This window comes from Balaenoptera acutorostrata, chromosome 10 (genome assembly GCF_949987535.1).
Source record: "Balaenoptera acutorostrata chromosome 10, mBalAcu1.1, whole genome shotgun sequence".
NCBI lineage: Eukaryota > Metazoa > Chordata > Mammalia > Artiodactyla > Balaenopteridae > Balaenoptera > Balaenoptera acutorostrata.
The window spans coordinates 103,823,778-103,846,872 of NC_080073.1; the positions used below are offsets into that span (position 1 = coordinate 103,823,778).

General features: G+C 46.5%; 1 protein-coding gene across 7 annotated transcripts in view; it reads right to left on the bottom strand.

Annotated features, from left to right (window-relative positions):
* Window positions 1–23,095, bottom strand: part of FARS2 (phenylalanyl-tRNA synthetase 2, mitochondrial) — a 397,991-nt gene that overhangs the window by 356,883 nt on the left and 18,013 nt on the right. Inside the window, exons 3-4 of one of the 7 annotated variants that reach the window (XM_057554785.1) lie at window positions 19,682–19,770; window positions 17,175–17,284 (exon numbers count right to left, since the gene is read on the bottom strand). The exons of 5 other annotated variants lie outside the window; for them this stretch is intronic. The gene's annotated coding sequence lies outside the window, so the exon portion shown is untranslated. The remainder of the gene's footprint in view (window positions 1–17,174; window positions 17,285–19,681; window positions 19,771–23,095) is intronic. One more of the 7 variants, XM_057554783.1, reaches the window with a different exon arrangement.

Genomic DNA, 23,095 nt, shown 5'->3' on the forward strand with positions numbered 1-23,095 from the left:
ATGGAATATTACTCAGCCATCAAAAGAAATGAAATGGAGGTATTTGTAATGAGGTGGATGGAGTTAGAGTCTGTCATACAGAGTGAAGTAAGTCAGAAAGAGAAAAACAAATACAGTATGCTAACACATATATACGGAATCTAAGGGGGAAAAAAAAAAAAAGGCCATGAAGAACCTAGTGGCAAGACGGGAATAAAGACACAGACCTACTAGAGAATGGACTTGAGGATATGGGGAGGGGGTGGGGTGAGATGTGACAGGGTAAGAGAGTGTCATGGACATATATACACTACCAAAGGTAAAATAGATAGCTAGTGGGAAGCAGCCGCATAGCACAGGGAGATCAGCTCGGTGCTTTGTGACCACCTAGAGGGGTGGGATGGGGAGGGTGGGAGGGAGGGAGATGCAAGAGGGAAGAGAAATGGGAACATATTGTATATGTATAACTGATTCACTTTGTTATAAAGCGGATGCTAACGCACTATTGTAAGGCAATTATACTTCAATAAAGATGTTTAAAAAAAAAAAAAAAAAGACTACAACTCATCCGTCTAATAAACACACTTTGAAAGAGGAGACATTAAAATGCAGACCACCACGATTAATTCAACTAAACAATACAAGAGAAAATTAAATCTTTTATCCAAAGATGGCTGACTGAGGTAGATACCTGAAAACTTCAGAGTTCATAAGAAATGATGGTCCCAAAAATATTCAACAGTCTTTAATAAGATGATCAGCGAACAGTACTGACCTAATAATGCTAACATCTGTACAGTCTTTTAGAAGTTACAACGTACATATGTTCACATGCTCACATGTTCTTACTATTCAAATCTAACGACCCCATCAGAGTTAATGAATGAAGATATCTCTGGGGGAGCCTGGAGGCATAAACCAAAGAGGTCTGTTAATGAACACGAAATTTCTTTGATGCCACGTTTCTGATTTTTTTTCTAATCCACAATATCCCTGTACTTGTTGTAATCATGCCTGCATGATAAAACCTCCATAATAATCTCTAAATTATGGGGTTCGGAGAGCATACCGGTGGTGAGCACATCGCAGTGCTGGGAGGGTGGAGAGGTCCCGCTCTCCCACCCTGCCGCCTTTCCACACATTCTCCTATGCAGCTCTTTCATTTGGCTGTTCCTGAGTTATATCTTTCATCATAAACCCGTAATACTGAGTAAAGCACTTTCTGAGTTCTTTGAGCCAACCTAGCAAATCGTTGAACCTGAGGAGGGGGTTATGGAAACCAAAGATTTACAGCTGGTTGGTGAAAGGTACAGGTGGAGACCCAGATAGCAACAAGCATCTGAAGGAGGGGAAGTCTGGTGGGACAGAGCCCTTCACCTGCAGGGTTTGAGCTAACGCCGGGTTGTCAGTACAGAATTTAATTTAATTGTAGGACACCCAGCTGGTGTCCAGAAATTTGGAAGAAAAAAAAATGTATTTGGTATCACAAATGTTATGACTAAAAACAGCTCACAAGCACCTCAACCATGGCAGGACAGCAATTATAGTCAATTTAGAGACACAGGTGAGTTCATTCTAGATGTTCATAATTTTGGAACATCACTCTAATGTTGGGAGAAATTGAATAAGGTAGAGTACATGACTGATTTTGGAAATCAGCATCCTACAGAAACTTAAACATATTGTACCAGTGGGTCTACTTCAAATTGCAGAAGAGTTACCTTCTATCAACTTGTTTATGAGTTGGTTGGCCAGGACAGCCCCGTGCAGATGTTCATGATTTGATGGAAGGAAATGAAAAGCGTTCCTTCTGACAATATGTCAGGGCCCCTGCTCTAGAATCTGTGATCATTCTGTCCAGAATAAACGTCGTTTCAGTCACCAGCACAGCAACTTGGGCTTCCCCTGGGGCTAAGTGTAAGCCCTGGATGCAGTGAGTTAGAGCTCAGAGGGACCGGGCCCAGTAAGCTCCCCACTGACAATCACGTGACATAAATAATGCCGTACTTAGCAATCCTGAACGAAGGTAACCATCATGTCAAAAAAGCATGTGCATCTTCTAAGTTGTCATAATACTTTAAAAAGCATACCTATGATAAGAAGAAGTCACACTTCCAGTTCCTCCCTGACACTGAGTATTGTTTTCTCATCTCTGCCACTCTGATGCTTTAAAATGTATGCTTTTATATTCATTTCACTGATTACTAGTGATGTTTATAATGTCTTCATACATCTATTAAACTTTGGACTTCTTTTTTTAAGCTGGCAATTCTTGATATTTTACTACTAGAGCGATGATTGTTTTATAACTAATTCATCCATCACATATACTGCACATGTTAGAAATATTTGGTCATCTGCCTTTCATCTTTCTCATGGTGCTTAATAAGGAAAATATTTTGGAATTTTGGAAATATTTTATCACAAAGCATAAATCGTGATAGGCACCTTCCTAAACAAGTGGACATTTTTTTTCCATAGGTAACCTGAAAACGTATGCAAAATAGTTCTGACGCTAATTTTTTAGAACCTGTTGCCTGAGCTGTAGGAAGGTCATGTGCCCTACGATAAACAAACAGAAACGCCTGTGGCCCCTGCTCTTCAGCAGCTGAGTGACCCTCGTGCTCCTGAAGCTTGCAGGGAGGACACAGCTGAACGCCCCCGTCCGGGGAGGCAGGCAGAGCGGCTGGGGTCTCGCGAGTCCCCGCCTGCCGCTGGATGGCAGAGGGGGCAGCACGCAGCAGACCCATCAGGTGCACTTAGCATCGGGGAGCAAACTTAACAATGCATGACTCTGGCAATTTCCTTAGCTGTGATACAAAAGCTGGAAACAGAGTTGCTTCAAGTGCTCTGGCACACAGTATATGTCAGCAATTCCTCTCCCCTTTGACAGAGGGGGAAAAATTCAAAACATGCACCAGAGCTGCCAGTTTACGAGGGGATGAGATGTCCAGAAGGACCTGATATGCTAATGTGTCTCTGAAGTAGCCAAGCAACATAGAAACATTCTTTATTAACCTAAAAGGAATAACCAAACTAAAAAGGAGTACTAAGAAAGGTGAAAGCCATTTCTGATAAATGCTCAAACTTCTCAAGCTCTGCGCCTGTGAGCTACATCGACGTACAAGGATGCAGATGTTTGCAGTGCTGCTAACAGACGCCTTCCTGCAGCAAGATGGCTTGTCTCTCAACATGACAATCTAAGGAGGCGGGTAAGTGACAAGGGAACACGGGATGTGTTCTCAGTGGACAGCCAGTTGACATTCCTTCCACTGAACCCGTAACCTCAGTGCACATCTTCCCAGAAATGGGACAGCATCCCAGGGGCCGCCAGCCAAGCCCAGAAAGGCAGAGGGAAGGCTGGACTCTGTCGTTCACTTCATTGAAGTGTTAGGGTAAACAGCTACATTTTCTCCAACACTGTGTGTACAGAGTTGTTCATATATCTATGCTTTGGGACCCGGAATGTGTGCTCTTCAGACGTTGGCAGAAGGAAATTCATTTCACCAAAATGATTCAAATGTTCCTTCACCGACATGTTCAAAAAACTTACAAGAAACAGAACAAGAACTGAGAAGGGGAAGAAATGATGGTTGAGAGGTGGGAGGATCCACATTTTCACATAATAGCAGAATGAAATTGTGACAAACACACTGATAGAAAATCATAGTCTCTTCCTCCTTGCAATTATCCCTGAAAAGAGCAGTGACTGGCACGTAAGGGAAGAGAAAGGTGGAACAGATTATAAATTAATTGGTAGAGAGAATAAATCCCAGAGGTGAATTGTCAATCAGTTTCAAGCAGGTAAAGTGTATATGCGTTATCCTCGCTCTTTATGAATACATTTACAGGACCGTACAGCAGGAGCTGCTGTCACTGCAGAACAAGGGGCAGCCGGGCAAAGTCCTCGGTGAGGCCAGCTTCCTACCAGCTCCTCCCTAAGGCCCAGCACTAATGAGCCCTTCACCAAACTGGTCATTCTGCTCTGTCCTCCCAGGTAGCTGGCAGTAAACCCGAAACCCGGGTAAGATTCTGGATGACAGCTGCTTTCCACCCTAAATAGTCATATCATAACAGAAACTCATAATTAAAAGTGTATGACTGAGAAGTATAACTTGCTACTTGTATAATTTGGAGTATAAGGAAAGCAGGAGCAGGTCTTTGGAGCAACTCTTAAATCATAATGGAAAAACAGCCCCATCTTCATAAGGCCAAACCTTGGTATCTCTCTTGGGCAAAGCAGGGCAATTGCAAGATGGCATGAAAGACAGGTTGTATGCAACATCATTCTGTCCATCAGAACTGTATCAGTTTAAATGACCCAGTGGATCTTTAAAATAATAGAAGTTAAAGGGGGGGAAAAAAAACCCTTTCTTGAGAGGGAAAATCTTACAGATTGGAGGAAAAACTTCTAGAGTTTTTACATCTTATGACAATTAATTATATGCCCTATTCTATCTTTATGAGTATCTCATCGGTACCTCCATAGTAAATAAAGTCGTCCCTCAGTATGTGCTGAGGACTGGTTCCAGGGCCCCCACGAATATCAAACTCCAGATGTTCAAGGCCCTTATATAAAATGGTATAGCATTTGTGTTTAATCCAAGCACATCCTAACCTATACATTAAGTCACCTCTAGATTGATTTAACTAGTACTACAATCATTGATCCTATAGAACTACGTATTTAGTCAATCATTTCAAGTCGCCTAGTCATCCTTATTTTTATGGGAGACTAAGTCACACATTGGACAATGCAAAGCCAATAATCTCGCAAAATAGGCAGAATACGAGTAATACAACTAATGACAGTAATAAGGTCATAAGTACTTAAGCTAAGAACTTCCATTAGGTTCAGCCCAGTATATCCCCAGGTCAACTGACCCAGCCTGTTCTATACCAATTGTTATCTTTAAGGGAAATGATACTTTGCATTGTACATAAAGTTCACCAAAGATATGTCCAAGTACAAGGCATGGATCATCGTGACCCCATACAGGATTGAGAAACGAGTGTTATCTTCTGAGGAGTTACATGGCTGGCACCAGGAGAAGAAAAATTATCTTTATGGCTGAGCAGGCATTTCTGCCACTGGGGTGGGGGTCTGGCTGATGCACACTGCAGACGCGCGAGGTGCACCAGAGGGGAGGGAGGAGGCCCAAACGACGGGCAGAGGAAAAAAAACTTTAAATTTTTCTTGTCGTGCCTTAAAACATGAATTGTTTTACCAGATCATTTTCCAATTAAATTTATATCTACTTACATGATTATTTGATGGACATTTGTCTGACCCACCAGACTGTAAACCCTTTTGTTTGTTTTGGTCACTATTATATCCTAATTCCATAGCAGTACCGGAACTATACCTGTGTTGGGAAGGAAGAAATTTCCTCTACCCTTCTAGGTTCTTCTGGCTGGTCTAAGAATTAAATTGACATGAAACAGATTAACAGGAAAAGATAAAAAGTTTAAGAACATGTAACATGGGAGAGACCCAGGAAACCTGAGTAACTCACCAAAATGGCTGAAGCGCTCAGCTTAAATGCCATCTTCAGCTAAAGACAAAAGAGGATGTCAGGGGTAGTGGTTTGGGGTGTCAAAGGGGAGAAAGGCAACTGACATGGAGATAGAAAAGCACTGTTTGGTAAATAAATGTTTGCTGGGACATGCACAGAAAAAGGGACACAGAGTGGACTCTAATCTCTTGCCTTTTCTGAACCAATTGGACCCTAGGACCTATTTACCACGTGGCATTTATTAACATCCAAGCACCTTGTGTCTTACAGAACACCTATGGAAAGCACTGAGTTCGTGCATCCAAAATCTTCTCAGTTAACATCTATATTCTGGGCAACCCAGGAAGGCAGGTGGAGCGTGCTGGGTGCCTCTGCTGGACCCCAGCAGCCCAGAACTTACCTCCACCTACCTTTCCAAGTGAACAGAATACTGTTTTCACCATGCACACAGCTCACTGCTAAATGCACTCCTGACATGTACATTCTGCTCTGTCAGGGCCAGGTCTCCGAAGGTCCCTGTTATCCCATCCTTCCTCAGCCAGCTCACTTCCACCCACCCATCCACTCAATCCTCACTTCCTTTAGGAAGCCTCACCTTCCCTCCACTCCCAGCAACCTCCCAAATGCCCAGGCTGGGTTCAGGGCCCAGCCTCTACACTTACCTGCACCATTCACCAACTAAAAGTAAAGAGACGCTTCTTTATTACTTACTGGGTGCTGGGCACGTAATAAATACTTGCAAATGAATCTCTAACTAATTACTGCTCCTGGAGGACAAGCAGTATATTTTATCAGCTTTCTAGCTCTAGCACCATCCAAGCACATAGTAGCTGCCCAATAAATACATTTGTTTAACAAATATTTATTATCCATATTTACATACCCAGCTCCTAATATTCCCTCAGGAGTCAAAATATTAACGACTTGGATAAATTAATTTGTACAAAATAGAAAAGGATTGGCCAGGGCAAAGGGGCTCTTCCAATTTAACAAGTGACTTTTGAATAGACAGCTCCGGCCGAAGGCATCACCCCACGTCCGCTCTCCAGCTTGTAAGGAGAGGAGAGGAGCGGGGAGGCTGCCCTGAGCCGCCGCCCTCCTGTGAGGTCTGGATCGGGCTCCTCCTCGCGCTGTGACTCCTGGGGCGCTAGTGCGCCCCAGACCTGCAGGGCACTGTCCCCCGAGCTGAACAGGGCTCCACCACGCTCAGCGATTCCAGCACTCTGGACAGCTCCATTTTTCTTTCAGGTTTTCAGGTGGAATTTATGCTCGGGACTCCGCCCTGCTTGTGCAGAGAAGGACTCAGGGGACTGCAGACAAGGTAATTCACAAGGGACTCTGCAAAGTGCTGCCCACCGTGGCTGGTTGTCTCATCTCTGCCACGACTGAACTGTCCACTCGAGAGACACGGTGTCACCAGCCAGAGGCCACAGCCCTGAGCCCAGGAGGCTGTGGAGCCCGAGGTTTAGGGCACAAGCTCACAGGCCGGGGAAGGACTGCAGCTGTGGGTGGGTCAGCTGAGGGCGGGGCGTCATGGGGACGGGGCAGCCCTCCAGCTGGGGTGTCCTGTAGCCCAGGAGCGGACAGGTGGTCATCACTTCACTACGCTCAAGCCCATCAGTGCGTCCTGGACCGAGTCCCACGTGTAGCCCAGGAGCGGACAGGTGGTCATCACTTCACTACGCTCAAGCCCATCAGTGCATCCTGGACCGAGTCCCACGTGTAGCCCAGGAGCGGACAGGTGGTCATCACTTCGTCACGCTCAAGCCCATCAGTGCGTCCTGGACCAAGTCCCACGTGTAGCCCAGGAGCGGACAGGTGGTCATCACTTCGTCACGCTCAAGCCCATCAGTGCGTCCTGGACCGAGTCCCACGTGTAGCCCAGGAGCGGACAGGTGGTCATCACTTCACTACGCTCAAGCCCATCAGTGCGTCCTGGACCAAGTCCCACGTGTAGCCCAGGCATAGCACTGACTCAGTCTGCCGGGTCCTCCAGTAGTCGGGGGGTTCCAGCCCTCCTCGGGGCCCCGTGTATCCATGGGTCCCTCATGATTCCCTCTAACATGCCTCTCACTGGGGTTCAGGGTCAGGAATTGATCAAGCAGGTTTTCACTCTCTATGAACACAAAGAAAAAATAGTCGTATATTCTGCTCAATACCTGCTCACACAGCCCCCTGAATCCCTTCGCTTAAAAGGCAGGGACCGGGTGACCACTGAGGGGCCCTGATAACTGTCTGTGGAGGAGCTCCAGCATAACAAGGGGGATGCCACGGAAGGCATTCAGCTGGCCTCAGGACTGAATCCCAATTCTCTCACCAACTAGCTGTGGCTTTGGGCCAGGAATGTAACTTCTGGGAGTCTGTAAACAACGGGAGTCTCTAAGGTCCTTCCCAATAACGTAAGTCTTGGGTCTCTGATCCTATTGGGAAAACAGTCCTTGTCATCACTGATTAGGAATACTGTAAAATTAACAGAGAATGAAGAGAAAAAGAGAAAACGGATGTTTGTTTGTGTGCTGTAATAAAGAATATATCTGGAATGAAAGAGAAAAGAAGGTATTCAGCTTGCTGATGACAGTGAACGCACTGCTGAAGCCAGTCTGCCGTCTCTCTTGTGCAGGTCAACGTCCTAAAGCAGGTTCTGTGGCTTTAGGGCCCGTGGACAACGCCCCCCGGTGGCTGCACACCAGTCCTGCCCAGCGGACACCACCTGGAGGAATCGGCCGCAGCCTCTTTCTCTTCCAGGCGGCCGTGGTCCAGCACAGAGCCGAACATCTCTCCTCCAGTGATGTACCCCATGACCAGGAAGAGCGTCTCCTGGGTCTCAATCACCTCGCACAGTTTCAGGATATTGGTGTGATTCAAGGCCTCATGCTCTGGACTTTGAGGAATAGTCTCTGCGGGCTGGAGGGGCTCTGTGGACTCGTTAATTAAAAAGTAAAAGAATGAAGAAAAAAGGAAAATTTTTAAGGAAGAATAAGAAAAAAATAGTAGAGGAGGAAAAAATAACATACAAAATAGACAAAGAGCCGAAGAGAAAAGAAGCTAACTGCGGTTCCAAGTCGCTCAGGTCACCAACAATCAGCTTCCCGGGTTAAAGGACCAAAAACCTAGACCCAGACAGGGACTCACACAGGTTCTTGAAATTTCTTAACAGTGGCTCCTGATGAGGTCATAGCAAGAAATGTGCCAGTCACAGCTGGGGATAATCCACAGCGATTTTCTCACTTTTTGGTCTCAAGAACCCTTTATTCCTTCTCTTTAAAGGGAGGACTGACCGCAAAGGGTTTTCTGCTTAAGTGGGTGACAGCAATCAATATTTCCCTTATTAAAAGTTAAAACATATAGGATCCTTCAGTGGCCTTTTCATTTCTAGTTTAAAAAGCTATAATAATTTTTGGCTTTTAAAGAGCTCAACTGTCTACCCAACATATTCAATTCCTTTTTCTGAAGCTCTGAGTGATTGGTCTCAAACTGTTGCCACAATGTAACTGGCAGGATGATACTGTAAGAAAGTGTTCTGTGGCATAAGACACGATAAGGCACATTACTAATGTCTATAAAGCCATAAAGCCGAGGGGAAGGCGGCTTTCATCATATTTTCATTCCTTATTTGCAGTGCTGCCCAGAGTCTTTGGAGCAGATTTCTCTCTTCCATGAGCCAGAGAATTTGCTGTGTCCGTTTCAGTTGCAGCTGTGGGTTGAGAAAGCGTCTCTTCCTTTTCTGAACCAACAATGCACTGTTCTTCGTGTCTGTATTGTTCAGCATGGGTGGGAACATGGGTGCTGGACGTGAGGACAGCATCAGGGGCGGGATCCAAGAGGCCCCTTCACTATTCCTCCTCTCACACTCTTCCTTTCTTTATGCACATCAGAGCCTCTGACCTACATCATTTTCCTTTGCTCTGAAGAACTTCTCTTAACACTTCTAGCCAGGCAGATCTGCTGGTGACTAATTCCCTCAATTTTTGTTTGTTTGAGAAAGTCTATTCCTCCTTCACTTTTAACGGATAATTTCACTGATTCTAGGTGGGTGAGCTTTTCTTTTTTGCATGCATGATTTGTGAAAAGCCAGATGGAATTTTTATCCTTGTCCCTCTATAGGTAAGGTGTTTATTTCCTCTGGCTTTCTTCAAGATGTTCTCTTTGATTTTCTGCAGTTTGAATATAATAGGTTTACGCGTAGATTTTTTGGAATTTGCCTGCATAATGTTCTCTGAGCTTCCTAATTAGTGGTATGATGGCTATCATCAATTTGGGGGAATTTTTCAGCCATTATTACTTCAAATATTTCTTCTCTTCCTTTCTCTTTCTTTTCCTTTCAGTATTCTCATTACACATGTATTACATCTTTTATAGTTGTCCTACAGTTCACAGGTATTCTGTTTTGGTATTTTTCATTCTTTTTTCCCTTTGCCTTTCAGTTTGAGAAATTTCTACTGATGTATCTCACTGACTGTTTCCTTGGCCCAGCTCAGTCTACCCATAAGCCAAAAGGCAGTCTTCATTTCTGTAATGGTGTTTTTTATTTCTAGCATTAACTTTTGATTCTTTCCAGAGTTTCTATCTCTCTGCTTACATCCACCTGTTCTTGCATTTTGTCCACCTTTTCCATTAGAGCCCTTAGCATATTAGAGCCCAAATCATTTCTACTTTAAATGCCCAGTCCGATACCTCAAAAATCTCTGCCGTATCCAACTGATTCTGATGCTTCACTTGCCTCTTCAAAATGTGTTCTGCCTTTTGGTATGCTTTGTAATTTTTTTGCTGAAAGCCAGCCATGATGTATCGTGTAGAAGGAACTGAGGGAGCCAGGCCTCTAGTGTTAGGTTTTATGTTTCTCTGGCTGGAGCAGGCTGGGTTTACTGTTGGCCATGGCTGCACGTGTCAGAGACTGAGGGGTCCTCGCCTCATCTTCCCCACTGCCTTTGGCTTCCCCTTAAGCAGGGTCTGGGCCTTGCAGTTTTCCAGCTGTCACCCCTCGTTACGATCCAGGAGGCTGAGGCTGTAGTTGCGTGCTGGGCGCGGGAAGCCCCCTGCGGTGCTAGGCTCGGCTCTCAGTCTTTCTCTGAGCCTGTGCCCCTGGACTGAGACTTTCCCAGGTACAAGCTTTCCCCCGATTAGGCGAGACCAGAAGCCTAGAGGGGAGTGGAAGCGGGTACATCCCATCCCCCCAAATCACTTAGGTTCTGGTAAAGCCAAGTCTGTCGAGCTTTGGTAAAACAGTTTTAATTTTGGTAAAATGAAAGCACAGAATGCTCTAGCTCTATTTCAAACTGGAGACCCTTCCCTTCCCACTGCCAGACGCAGGAGAGGGTTTTTCTGAGACTCCGGCGGGGCTCCTGGCTAGTGCCGGCCAAGCGCCCAGCCATCACCCGTCACAGTTGAACTGTCCCTACCAGTGCTGGGGGGCTGGGGGCAGGGGCGCTCTGCTCCCGGACCTCTGCCTCGAGGACACTGCGAGTCTCGGTACCCACTTCTCTGTCCACTCCTCGGGGCAGCTGTTTACCGCGGGACGTCAGTTCTCTGAGGGACCTAAGAAGAGCTGCTGACTTTCAGTCTGCTGAGCTTGTTTTCTTACTGTGAGGACAGGCGTGTGGCCTTCCAAGCTCTTTACACGTGGTCCTATCAATTTCTTTCGTCTGTTAATGTGTCGTTTTGGTAGTTTTAGAGACTCCTTTACAATGTTCAAAACTTCAAGAATCTATGTATGTTTCAAATGTTTTGCTTATAACATGTATTCGAAAGTACGATTTACACACAGGAAAAACACACTCAACACAAACAAGTGTTTAGAGAAGGAGCTAATCCCTCCTCCAGTGCCACTCGCCCTAGATGAATCTGGGAGTAGTATATCTGACATCTAAAATTCTCTCTGGCTGTTTTGATTAGAGTGATCTTTTCTTTATAAGTAACTTCTAAAAGCAGATGTCAGCCAGCAGGGATCTGGCTCCATCAGTCAGTTAAGGCTGCCAGTTAAGCATCTGGATAGCCACCGGCACGCCTCTCCGTAGTGATGCCCTCACAAGACGACAGAGTGAGCGCCAGCAGTACACTGCTTTATGTCTCATGCACGACTCATCTGTTGATGCCACGCAAGGTGGCAGGAGGGAAATGACTTCATGGAAATGAAGCAGGTTCCTGTATGGTAGTTTATCACGGTCATTTGCCTCTGAACATGCATATATGACCAGCCCATCACAAAAGCATTAGGGATTCTGGTGCCCTCTGTTCCCCTTTTCTTTAAAAACCAGTCTACTCTTTAGAAATAAAGCAGACAAATTCATTTCAAAATGATATGTTGCCAACAGTAGATCCTGACGCTTTGGGAAATATATGTTTTATTGCTGGCATGTCAGTCTTCCTTTGAAAGATGGGGGAGAGATATTACTTCACTACAAATACTTAATGTGTAGGTCTTGTATTTTTCAGATGTGGGTTCTTTTTTTCAGATTGTATTACGATAATTTCTCTTTGTTCCTTTTTCTCACTCAAGTGAATTTCTCATCTCCCTCTATGATTTCTGGCTTCAAAACTCATTCATTTACCTAGGTAAATCTATAGTAAATTTCATTACATATAATGTATGACTTTCGAATCATATTTATGTCAACAGACCAAAACGTCACACACAGGGTTAGATTTCACTAGGCATTTCTGCAGGCACTACGTGCAAGGAAAGAGATGGGACAGCTTTCTACAAAAACTACAGTAAAGGGCAAAGGTCAGGCATCACATACATAAAGAAAGATTCTCCTTGTCTGACAGTATCCAGCATTCCGTGGTGGCGAAGGGTCTTAATCCTTAATAATGCTTACCCAAGATTCTCATAACAATATTAGTTGATTAAATAATAGCCAGGTAGGCCGTTCCTTATTCCAAAAGATTATTCCTGAAATCCAAGCCATGTAAACATAGAACCCTTACATTACAAAAGATCCCTAAAGCACATCCAGTCACAAAGCCAAGAATCCACGAAGCAACACCATCAACCACCAGTTATCTCTACCCAGAATTTGCCTGCTTTGTCATTTAAGACTTTTCTGTATTGGGTTTTCTTAAAATAAAGCACAACTGAATTTTTGTTTTTGTTTTAATAAATTTATTTATTTATTTATTTATTTATCTGTGGCTGCGTTGGGTCTCCGTTGCTGTGCGCGGGCTTTTTCTAGTCACGGAGAGCGGGGGCTACTCTTCGTTGCGGTGCGTGGGCTTCTCATTGCGGTGGCTTCTCTTGTCGCGGAGCATGGGTTCTAGGTGCATGGGCTTCAGTAGTTGTGGCTCACAGGCTCAGCAGCTGTGGCGCATGGGCCCAGCTGCTCCGCGGCATGTGGGATCTTCCCGGACCAGGGCTCGAACCCGTGTCCCTTGCATTGGCAGGTGGATTCTTATCCACTGTGCCACCAGGGAAGTCCCTGAACTTTTGTGACATAGATTTCTTTCTTTCTCAAAAAACTCCAGATTACTATATGAAATTTGACTCAAAAGTCTCCAAAAACTTTTCAGATAAAAGTAATATAAATTTGTAATTCAATTAAATGAAAGAGTAATGAATCTATACTTCCCCAACTATTGCTCAATCTTGACAAAAGGGAGCTGCAGATCTCTGGATGCCCCTGAGCCGCTGGTAAGCCCCATGCCACCGGGACTTCCGCTGATCACAAGTGTGGGGAGAAGCCCCCGAAACTGAGCCCTTATGCAGATAAGATACGCAAGATGGTTAATCATTAGAAGAAAAACATGTACCCGCGCAAACTGAGGTGGAACAAGATATAAGGAGACTCTACCTGAGGAGAAGTCAGACTACAGGCAGTTTATCAAGTGAAGTCAGAGCTTAGCAAACAGCTAATGGACTTTCCTGAGCTATTTCTTGGAAGGAGAAACCGGCGGGGTCGCTGATCCCTACTGAACAGGGAAACAACCCACTCCTTCCCCAACATCATCCCTCCTCCACCCCACACCCGCCCCCATCACAAGCTCTGCTGAATCCAGCTCTTCCATCTGGGATCCACCCACCTCCTTCCATCTCTACTGCCACCCCCTCCATCAGGCCACCTTTTTCTACAGGGGCTCCCTAACTGGCTTCACTGCCCCCAGGCTTAGCCTCCCCAGTCCATCTTCCCCAAAACCAGCAGCAAGATCTTGCAAATTCATAGGTCTAATCAAGTCACTCTCCCGGTTAAAGTCCTTCGGTGGCTCGTTAATACCAAGAACGTCTCCACGGATAAAATCCATATGCCTCGCACGATTATAAGGCTTGGAGGCGCACAGATTTTGCTGTCCATTGAGATCTGGGAAGCGTTACAACTCCCAGTGCTGCAGCAGTCCCCGCACCCGCGGAGCCGTAACGTCTGCGGGCGAGGGCCAGTCTTCAGTGCCACCCCCTGCCAGACACACACACACACACTCACACTCGCCACCCAGAATCCTCAAACCCGGGTTAGAGGCCACGCCCCCGTGCTCTATGGCTCCTTGTCCTTCCCCTGTTATACCACCAAAGACCAGGCGCTGGGCCTGCTGTCGACCTTCGGTTTCCCCTGCCTAACCCAAGGCTCTGGGAGCAGGGACGTGACCTCCTGGTGACCATGCATCCCAAGCAAGCAGCTCCTAAGGAAAGGGACCGTGATTTCACTGCCCGACACTGGTCTCCAGCACTCACTGGACACCCAACTTTTTATTCAAGTCCAGGTTGGACCCCTTTAAAATGGATAAATCAACAGTAAGCACTGTGCTCCTGAAAATCTGGGAGATGGTTCTTTAAGAAGTGACAGCCCAGAACAGCGGGCAGGAAGAAAGAGCCCCTCGCCTTCGAGCACACCCTGGGAATAACCCAACTTTTCAAAACCCTCCTCGATGAGCACATTCCCAGCAGCTACAGACACACGCCCGATCTTTAAGTGCTGATATTCCCTGGGCTCTCTCTGCCGGGTCACTCTATACTCTGCGCCACCGTTAGCATCTTTTCTGAGGTGGCAACATTGTCCTCAGACGTCCAACAGTAAGTCCTCAGGCAATAAAGACATCTCCCAGTCCACGCTTCCCAGGGCCGTTATGAAGCGTGAGTGAGAATGTACAGAAAGCTCACCTGAAACACAAAAAAATACTCCACAAATACAGGTTATGAGACTTAGTATAGATTAATAGTAAGCAAAGCCCAGAAGACATACTTATTGGAATTGTTATACTTTAATTTCTGGGTAAATGGATACTAGGAAAGAAACTGCCGTGCTTTAAATTCAAAAGGCACCCTTGGAAGGATGGCAGCTTCACTCATAATCTGAGTTGCTTCCAGAAGATGGTCCCAAGTTATTTGCTTGTTTCTAAATTATCTACAAGCTTCAGACACTGCACACATCTAAAATGCTCATTAGAAGTCAAAGAGCTTTACATGCCTAAATTTGGTTTGCGGATGAATATATATGTGTACTGCATAAAACCCAAAAACATTCAGTAGATCCTAGGACGCATGCAAAGTTACTTACGCTCACTTTCACCCCCAAACAAACCTACAGCGGGTGAGTCACACGGAGCCGCAATGGACATATTACATCAATACGGGTCAAAACTGCATTGCAATCATGGGAGAACGCAGTCTGTGGCTGGCTTTTGTCTCTCATTTTTGACAGCTAGACCCCACCACGGGCCCCGCTGCCCATCACCTACAGACCTTTAGGCTCTCACTCACCCTCCGCACCCATGCTTAAAAAGAGGCTCATGGTCCTCTCCCCAGCTGACTAAGCCAGCATGGTCAACAGCTGAAAAGGTCTCAGTCTTAAGAGGTTCATATATCTAAAGAGGCCAGGCTAGAAATAAGTTGATCTGAGTTCAACACCACAATCTACAAATAAAGAAAACTCCGTTTAAGTCTTTTTTTCCTTAGTAACATTTATCAGGGTTGCATACATGTGTGTATGTCTTAACACACAGAAGTTAAAAGAGAAAGAAAGCCCTGTAGTCTCATATAGAGAAAACCCCTTGTTGTGTTAAAAATAATAACACTCGGGGCAGCCAGAGTCCCGTGGATGGAAAAGGACGAGTCTCTGGCCCAATGCTGATGGAACAAGTGGACATTTCAATAAAGGCCTATCAATGAAAAATTAAACTTCGGTAAAGGAAATTCTATAATAACGAGGAAAAATATAGATGTTAAGTAAAAGAAAAAGGTAAAAATTGCATAAACAGTCTAATTAGAACCACAAAAAAATTATACAGGAGAAAAGAATGAAAGAAAAAATTTTAATGTTATGAATGGTTTGCATTCAGGTGGAGGGAACTTGAATAAATTTTCTCTCGTCTTTCAATTTTTCCTTTTTGTCTAAATTTTTGAGGATAAGCTTCTAGTTCCTATCCTGAAAACAACTTTAATCCCACCAAGACCAGACAAAGTAAAAGGTGCCAACCTCAGCATGTTACAGCAAAATGCTATCAGCAGGTCATAAGTCTCTCCCAGCTGCTTTGCACTGAATAATAACCACATTAGCAGCTCCCACACAGAAGGCAGGATGGAGCTAGTTTCGTGGGGGTGTGGAGAAAAGTCATCCTGTCCACTAGGCCACAAGTGGGCCTAAGTAGATTACCCTGTGCTCTCCCAGGAAGAAAGCAGTTTACACACAGAGCCGGTTTTAAACACTCCAGCACCACACAGAAAAGAGCTATCCAGTCACACCAAGGACAAACGTTTAGACTGGAAAGTTACAGAAACATAGGAAAAGCCCTCTTGAAATGTGAATACCCATCAATTCCAAACCCGATTACCCAGTAGCTATGACCACGGGCAGCTTGCGAGGTTGACATCACTTCCAAGGGCTGAGCAGGCACCAGGTCCCACACACCGCTCAAGTCCCAGGGTGGACACCACACGGCGTCAAGGAAGCGGTGGGCTGACGATTCTCCTGCTCTGACGTTCACGAGTGCTTTCTCACTCGTAAAGCCCTGAGCTTCAGAATGCCAATGACCAACGTGCTGTCCTCTTGCGGGGGACAGGGGGCGCTGGAGAGGAAGCAGGGGGAAGCAGCACAGCCGATGCAGGGCTTCTGCTGTCAGCTTCCAAAGTTAATGCTCCCTTGACGACCGTAAACCTCTACTCTGCGCATATGGACCATAATGAGAGTTTTATAAGAATCACAACTGTGGCAAATACACACTCAAATCATGGACCACAACTAACATTGAACATTCTTCCCTTGAAATGAAAAAAGTTTATATTCAAACTCGGAGATACTATGAAGCTGTGATTTGGTAGGGAATTGGGTTTTGATCCTGCACTATCTCTTGGCTCTCAAGACAAATCTCTAGGCTTTTACTGCTCTGGACCCCAGTCTGACTGTTGCATCAAGGTCACAATCTCCAAACACATTTCTATGCAGCCAAAAGGGAGAAAAAAATGCGCGCATATAGCAAAGAACACTCCAAATATACATCGGTTGAGGGCATGGGGGCGTGGAAGTAGCAAAACAAGCACCCCAAGTTCCCCCCACACAGCGTAGCATAAAGGGCGCTGGGCCAGGAGCCAGAAGGTCCAGGTCTGAGCTCCCAGCTGCCGTCCACTCTCTGAGGGACCGTGGGGAAGACATTCATCCTTAAGGGCTCAGCTTCTCCATCTGTCGAACAAGGAGGTCCCGACAGGTGACTTGGGAGGTGTACATATATATGTAAATCAAAGGTCTTTTCCAGCATTACCTTTCCTAAATTTCTCAGCTCAAATTTCCTCTTCCTTTACCCCCGAGAGCATCTGCTGCAGGTTCTACACGTGGGACCCATCACTTGACCACAGGGCTTCGGTACAACTCCTGGAACCATGAAGACAGGGTATAAATTTCCCTCATTCATTCATCATTCTATTAGCAAGCACAAAACCATCACTTACATCATAATATACAAAACCATGTGCTAGATACTTTACGGGACGGATATAAAAATGAACAACTTCAAAAGGTCGTCTCTACTTAAAGGCATTTAATGTTTACAATCCAAAGGGAAATATAAAGAATTGAAGAAAACTGCAATGACAAAGATCTAGAACAGGGGCTTCCCTGGTGGCGCAGTGGTTGAGAATCTGCCTGCCAATGCAGGGGACACGGGTTCGAGTCCCGGTCTGGGAAGATCCCACATGCCACGGAGCAACTGGGCCCGTGAGCCACAATTGCTGAGCCTGCGCGTCTGGAGCCTGTGCCCCGCAACAAGAGAGGCCGCGACACTGAGAGGCCCGCGCACCGCGATGAAGAGTGGTCCCCACTCGCCGCAACTGGAGAAAGCCCTCGCACAGAAACGAAGACCCAACACAGCCATAAATAAATAAATAAAAGAACGTGAATTTCTTTAAAAAAAAAAAAAAGATCTAGAACAAACTGCTAATTAATCACAGCTCCTTTCCCACGAAGCCTAGATGGGACCCAAAATCCTTCTCAACACAGCATTCCACTCAGCAGCCTAAAGACTGCAGTCAGCAGGTGAGGTTAATTTTGCTGCCAGGTTAGGCTCGCTCCTGAGCACGTGCCCGGGCACTTCCAATGCCCTCCTCCCGCCTGTCCCCCTAACCTCCTCGACTTCCACCTTCACCTCCAAACCATTAGGTATTCCCAAAAAGCCGGGGGTGCTTCAGACCCTCGTCACAGTGGCTGAAAGCCCTTGCCAATTCACCTTTGCCAACTTTTTAAAAATTTCAAATTCCAGGGAAACAGGAAATATATATACTTGCTTTACTCCATGTCTAACACACTGCTATACTAAACTCTGAACTGCATGACTGACATTGGCATTGGACATCTAGTATATTCCTACTAAGAAGAACAATGCGCAGTGTCACTGAGGCTTAAGTCAGTGCGCATACGACCCAGCAAGCTTTACAGACACTCACGCCTCCTGCTCCTCTCCTGCTGTGAGAGGCTGCATCCCTAATCCTAGCTGGCCATCTGGGAAACAAATGACTTTGTGATGGCACTGTAAATTGGTTCCACTCCTCTGGAAAGCAATCTGGCAATATGCTTTAGAAGCCATAAAACTGTTCATACTCTTTGACCTACTAATACCACTAGGGACTCTGTCATAAGAAACTAATTCAAACTGTGGAAATAGCTACATGCACAAAGATATACCTTGTGGTGTTATTAATAACTGTGAAAAGCTGGGAGCAGGATACTCATCAACAACAGAGTTAATTACTTAATGGTATAGAATCACAACAGAGAATGCAACCATTAAAACGGTAATGATGAAGATTATGTAGCAATAAGGGGAAATGCAGATGCAAAACAATAGATACAACGATGTAAAAATCATTGAAGAAAAAACTGATAATATTAAAAACTGATAATCATTGTTTTAGGACAGTGAAGGGGGTGTTTTCTCCTGTTCTGTTTCTTAGCTTTTTGTGATACAGCACTGATGCTTCTACCATTTAAAGATAACCTTCGGAAATATGAACGCAGGCCTTGATCCTGAGGATGAAGAGGAAAGGGACCACATCAGAAAGCCCAGCCTGCTACCTTCCATAGCGGGGAGGGGCCAGGGCCCTCCACACCCTGGGGGCCGGGGGCGTGTGCACAGAGCAGCTCCACAGAGAGCCACCAGGCAGCGTGTGCGCCTGTCAGTGATTAGGGAAATACGAGCAGCGCCCATCTGCTAACCCCAGTCAATCCCCTCCATTACCAGCATCCCGAGGCCAAGAATTTCCCAGGCACACCGCACTTGCTGTCAGCTTAGTTATCTGTTTACCAGATTTATATGGGGTCACACGGGGCTGTTCGATAATTTATTTAAAGCAAGTAAGCTCAGATTTTCATGTCTGGAGCAATGAGGAACGTCTGCGCCAAGAAACGCCATCATCATAAAGATCGGGGGAAAGGGCAGAAACCACCTGTCGCCTCTGGTGAAACAGAGGAAGCGGCAGCGCTGACGCTGCCACTCGGGGGTCTCAGAAACGGGCGCCCGGGCGAGGGCAGAGCTGCCTCTCCAGGGCTGGCGTGGGGATGGAGGACGCAGCTCAGGAAGAGGGTCCAGCCCAACAGACGTTCCTCCAGATGGACACTGATCCCAACCTGGGGCCACTGAACCCCATCTGCAGGCTCCCCCTGTGTCCAGCCGGGGACCAGCCCCACGCAGGGAGATTTAAGGAGCTCCAGCCTGCCTAAACTGCCAGCACTGAGGGGTCTCGCAGGTTCTCTGCTTCCCTGCTCTCGTGCTCTTACCCTCATCCCCGCGGCCGAGGACCTCTTTATGCTGCAGGGTCAGCGACCAAGTTCTGATCTCACCGTATCGCAATTTCTGCTCTGAGTCCCTGCCAGGGAGGGAGCAGAGCAAAGACGTCTCAGAAACAGATTTTGAAATTAGACAAAACTGACTTAAATTCAAATTATGTTACCTTCCTCCCAGTTGACCTCGGGAAAATTGCTTAATCTCTCTCAACTGCAGTTTCTTTTTCTATAAAACGTGCACCTACGCCATCAGGTCACTATAAGGATTAAGTGAAACAAGGAGCGTTGACCCCAGCGTCTGACGCCACGTAACGCTTGTTAATCCAAGTCTGCCCCACGTGCCCTCCCGCTCCTCGGCACTGGCGCCCCACCTGCCTCTCCATCCCCCTCTAATCCTGTCCACTAAACAAGGACTGCACAGCCCCACCCTGCCGCTCAAGCCTCCTTATGCTGACCACACACCTGGACTCCACTTGCCTTCTGGAAGAGCCCACCACCGAAACCCAGACACCGTCCTCTCTGAACCACAATCTGACGCCAGCGTGGGCGCTTGAGGCCGCACCGCCTGGGCTCACAGCCCTGCCGGTTCACTTGTTCGGAAATGCGACTTGGGCCAAGCTATGGAACCTCTGCGTGCCTCAATCGCCCCATCTGTGAAACAGAGACAATGGCAGTGCCTACCTCATATGACTGTGAGGCGGATCCCTGTGTCTACAGGCATCTGGGAGCCGTGTCCAGCACATGGCAAGCAGGCACTTTTTACATCTTTGACTCCCTGTGAGAGTGTTTCGTCCAGATCACTCAGTTAGCTGCCTGTGCTAGCCCACGTCATCAGATGAGCAAGCATCCCCGCTACCCTCTGACACCACGGGAGATGAAGCAGGCTCGTAGAGTGAAGCCTTTCCGGTGCCAGTGTGGTCCACAGGCCAGCATCAGCATCACGCGGGAGATCATTCGAAATGCAGCCTCTCAGGCACCCCCAGCCCGACTCAAATGGAATCTGCGTGTTAACACGTTTTGAATGCACAAGCCCTCTATCACCTGGGGTTCCTGTTATAACACAGATGGGGGGCGGAGGACCTGAAACTCTGCCATCCTAGGACCCCACTTGGAGTAGCAGGTGTGAAAAGAGAGCACCGAACTCCAAAGAGGAAGTGCACCAGGATGTGAGACAACAGCTGCCTTGGCACCTGCAGGTGGACTATGAGGGAGACGGGCATGACCGATGACCTGGAAGAGTCCATAGCTAAGAAGTCAAATGGCGCGGGGAGCTCCCTGCTAAGTCCTTAGAGGGTAGGGACCACGCCTTACTCATCCTGGTTTTCTCAACAGAGGATGCCTGGCACAGAGGAGGCAGGTCACTGTAACCATCTATCTCCGTCTCAATGAAAGCAGAATAGCACTTGTTAGCTTTACAGAAACACAACTGTTTTATAGCTGTATTAGCAGCCCCTCCCCACCCTACTCTAATATAATATTTGCCTCTACATTTCCTATATGAAGATGACACACCCTATCATTAATCAAAGGGAACCACTTCTAAACATTTTCTCTTAGTAATGATGCTGGCTTTGAAAACCCGGGAGGCGGGGGATGAAGATGGGGTGGGGGTAGGAGGAGGGGCCGGCAGAACATCCTACGCAAAACAGCGGCTACATTTTTAAAGAGCATTTGCTGGTACCTTGCTGACTTTCATTTTAAACATCCAGCATGTTGAAAACTAAGTGAAGGCAGCAGAAGAGGAAGTGCCCTGCTGCTATAACCCTTGACCTTTTCTTAGTGACCCACGAAACTAATCAGCCCCTGGAGGTCAACAACCAGGGACTAGTTAGAGGGAAGGAGACACGGAAAGCAAACGAGAGTAGAGACTAGAAAAAACACACCAGCTGATCCAAGAGTCCCTTGAAGTCCCTCCTTCCTGGGGAGCACAGCCCTCACTTTCCAAGACAGCAGCAATAACCGGATGCCCTTGCTTTTGATCTCAGCAATCTGTCCCCTTGTACAGTAGGGCCCTCGCCCTACCGCCCACCTCCACACACACCTGTCGCCAAGGTAACTGACTAAGGTGAGGAATCCACACAAACGTGAGAAGAAAGCTATCTTCCCAGTCCAGTGCCCACAACTAGCATGAAGTTACCTAAATGTGAGACCACATCAATCCCAAATGTGCCTCTCTTTGAAAAAACAAAGGAAGATCACCGGCAGATGTCTCTAAGAGAATCTCCTTTACGTCACTCTGAATCAGCATCTACATATGAACACAGAGTAACATTATTATACGCTTATACTACATATACCTACATGTACAAACACACAGGGATACATTTCTCTGCTCTGCCTGTATGTGAAAAGGGTTTGGGGTGGGTAAGGCAGTCCTTGTCCTCAGCTTCTGGTGTAAGCCAACCATTTTCTGCCCTTAGGTGAGGTCTCTAAGCAATTCCATGGATCATATACACCCTTTCTGCTTCAACTACTGATGGAGCTCTCACAGAAAAACAGAATACAAAACAACGACAAAGTTTCAAAATTTTACATCTAAACATTCATTTTTAAAATGAAATCAAAGCAGGGAGAACACTTGTTTCCCCAAACCTCATCTCTAAACTTCCACGAACTTTCAACCAAATAATCTTAAAGCCACAGTCACACAGGAAGGAGGATGCCAGCCCTGTCACTGACGTGTTAAAGAAACTCCGAGGGCCCGGGAGGAGCTCAGGCGAAGCATCCCTCTAAACCGAGGAACCCTCGGAGGGCCTATGTGGTGCAGGCAAACACACAGCCAGGTTTCCCAAAGTAATGTCCTGTTGAGTGTTACAACGCACAGGGGTGGTGAGGCTCTGGGTGAGAAGACTTCAGGAACTACAGAAGCGTCAGCTTGAACCCATCACGGTCCTCAGTTTATAGAATGAAACTGCCCTCAGAACGCAGAGTGACCAGGAGCCGGCAGTGAATGTAGGCGAGCGGGCCCCTGTCCTTCCTCCAAGTCCCTGAACTCAAGTCCCCGCAGAGTAAGCGAGACCCGGCCCCTCCAGACACCAGCGCTAAGTCACATGAATAGAGAGACATGCTCCATGAGGACGTGAAAATCACCTTCCAACACAAATAAACAAAACAGAAGACAGTCCCTGTGTGTGTGAGGACTATTTTCCAGCAATCCCTGCTAATAAGGACACCTGAGAAAAGGCATTTCTGTATCTTTTGTGATGAGAAAAATCTTAATTACAACCCAAAGAGCAAGGTACTCAAGAGGAATTAGACCAACGATCCCATACCTTGACCATACATTTAGAATCATCTGTGAAGCTTTTAAAAATCCCAATGGCCAAGGCGCACACCAGGCCAGTGACATGGGAATCTCTGGAGGTGGCCTGCAGTGCACGGCCAAAGTTGGGAACCACCGAATTAGGG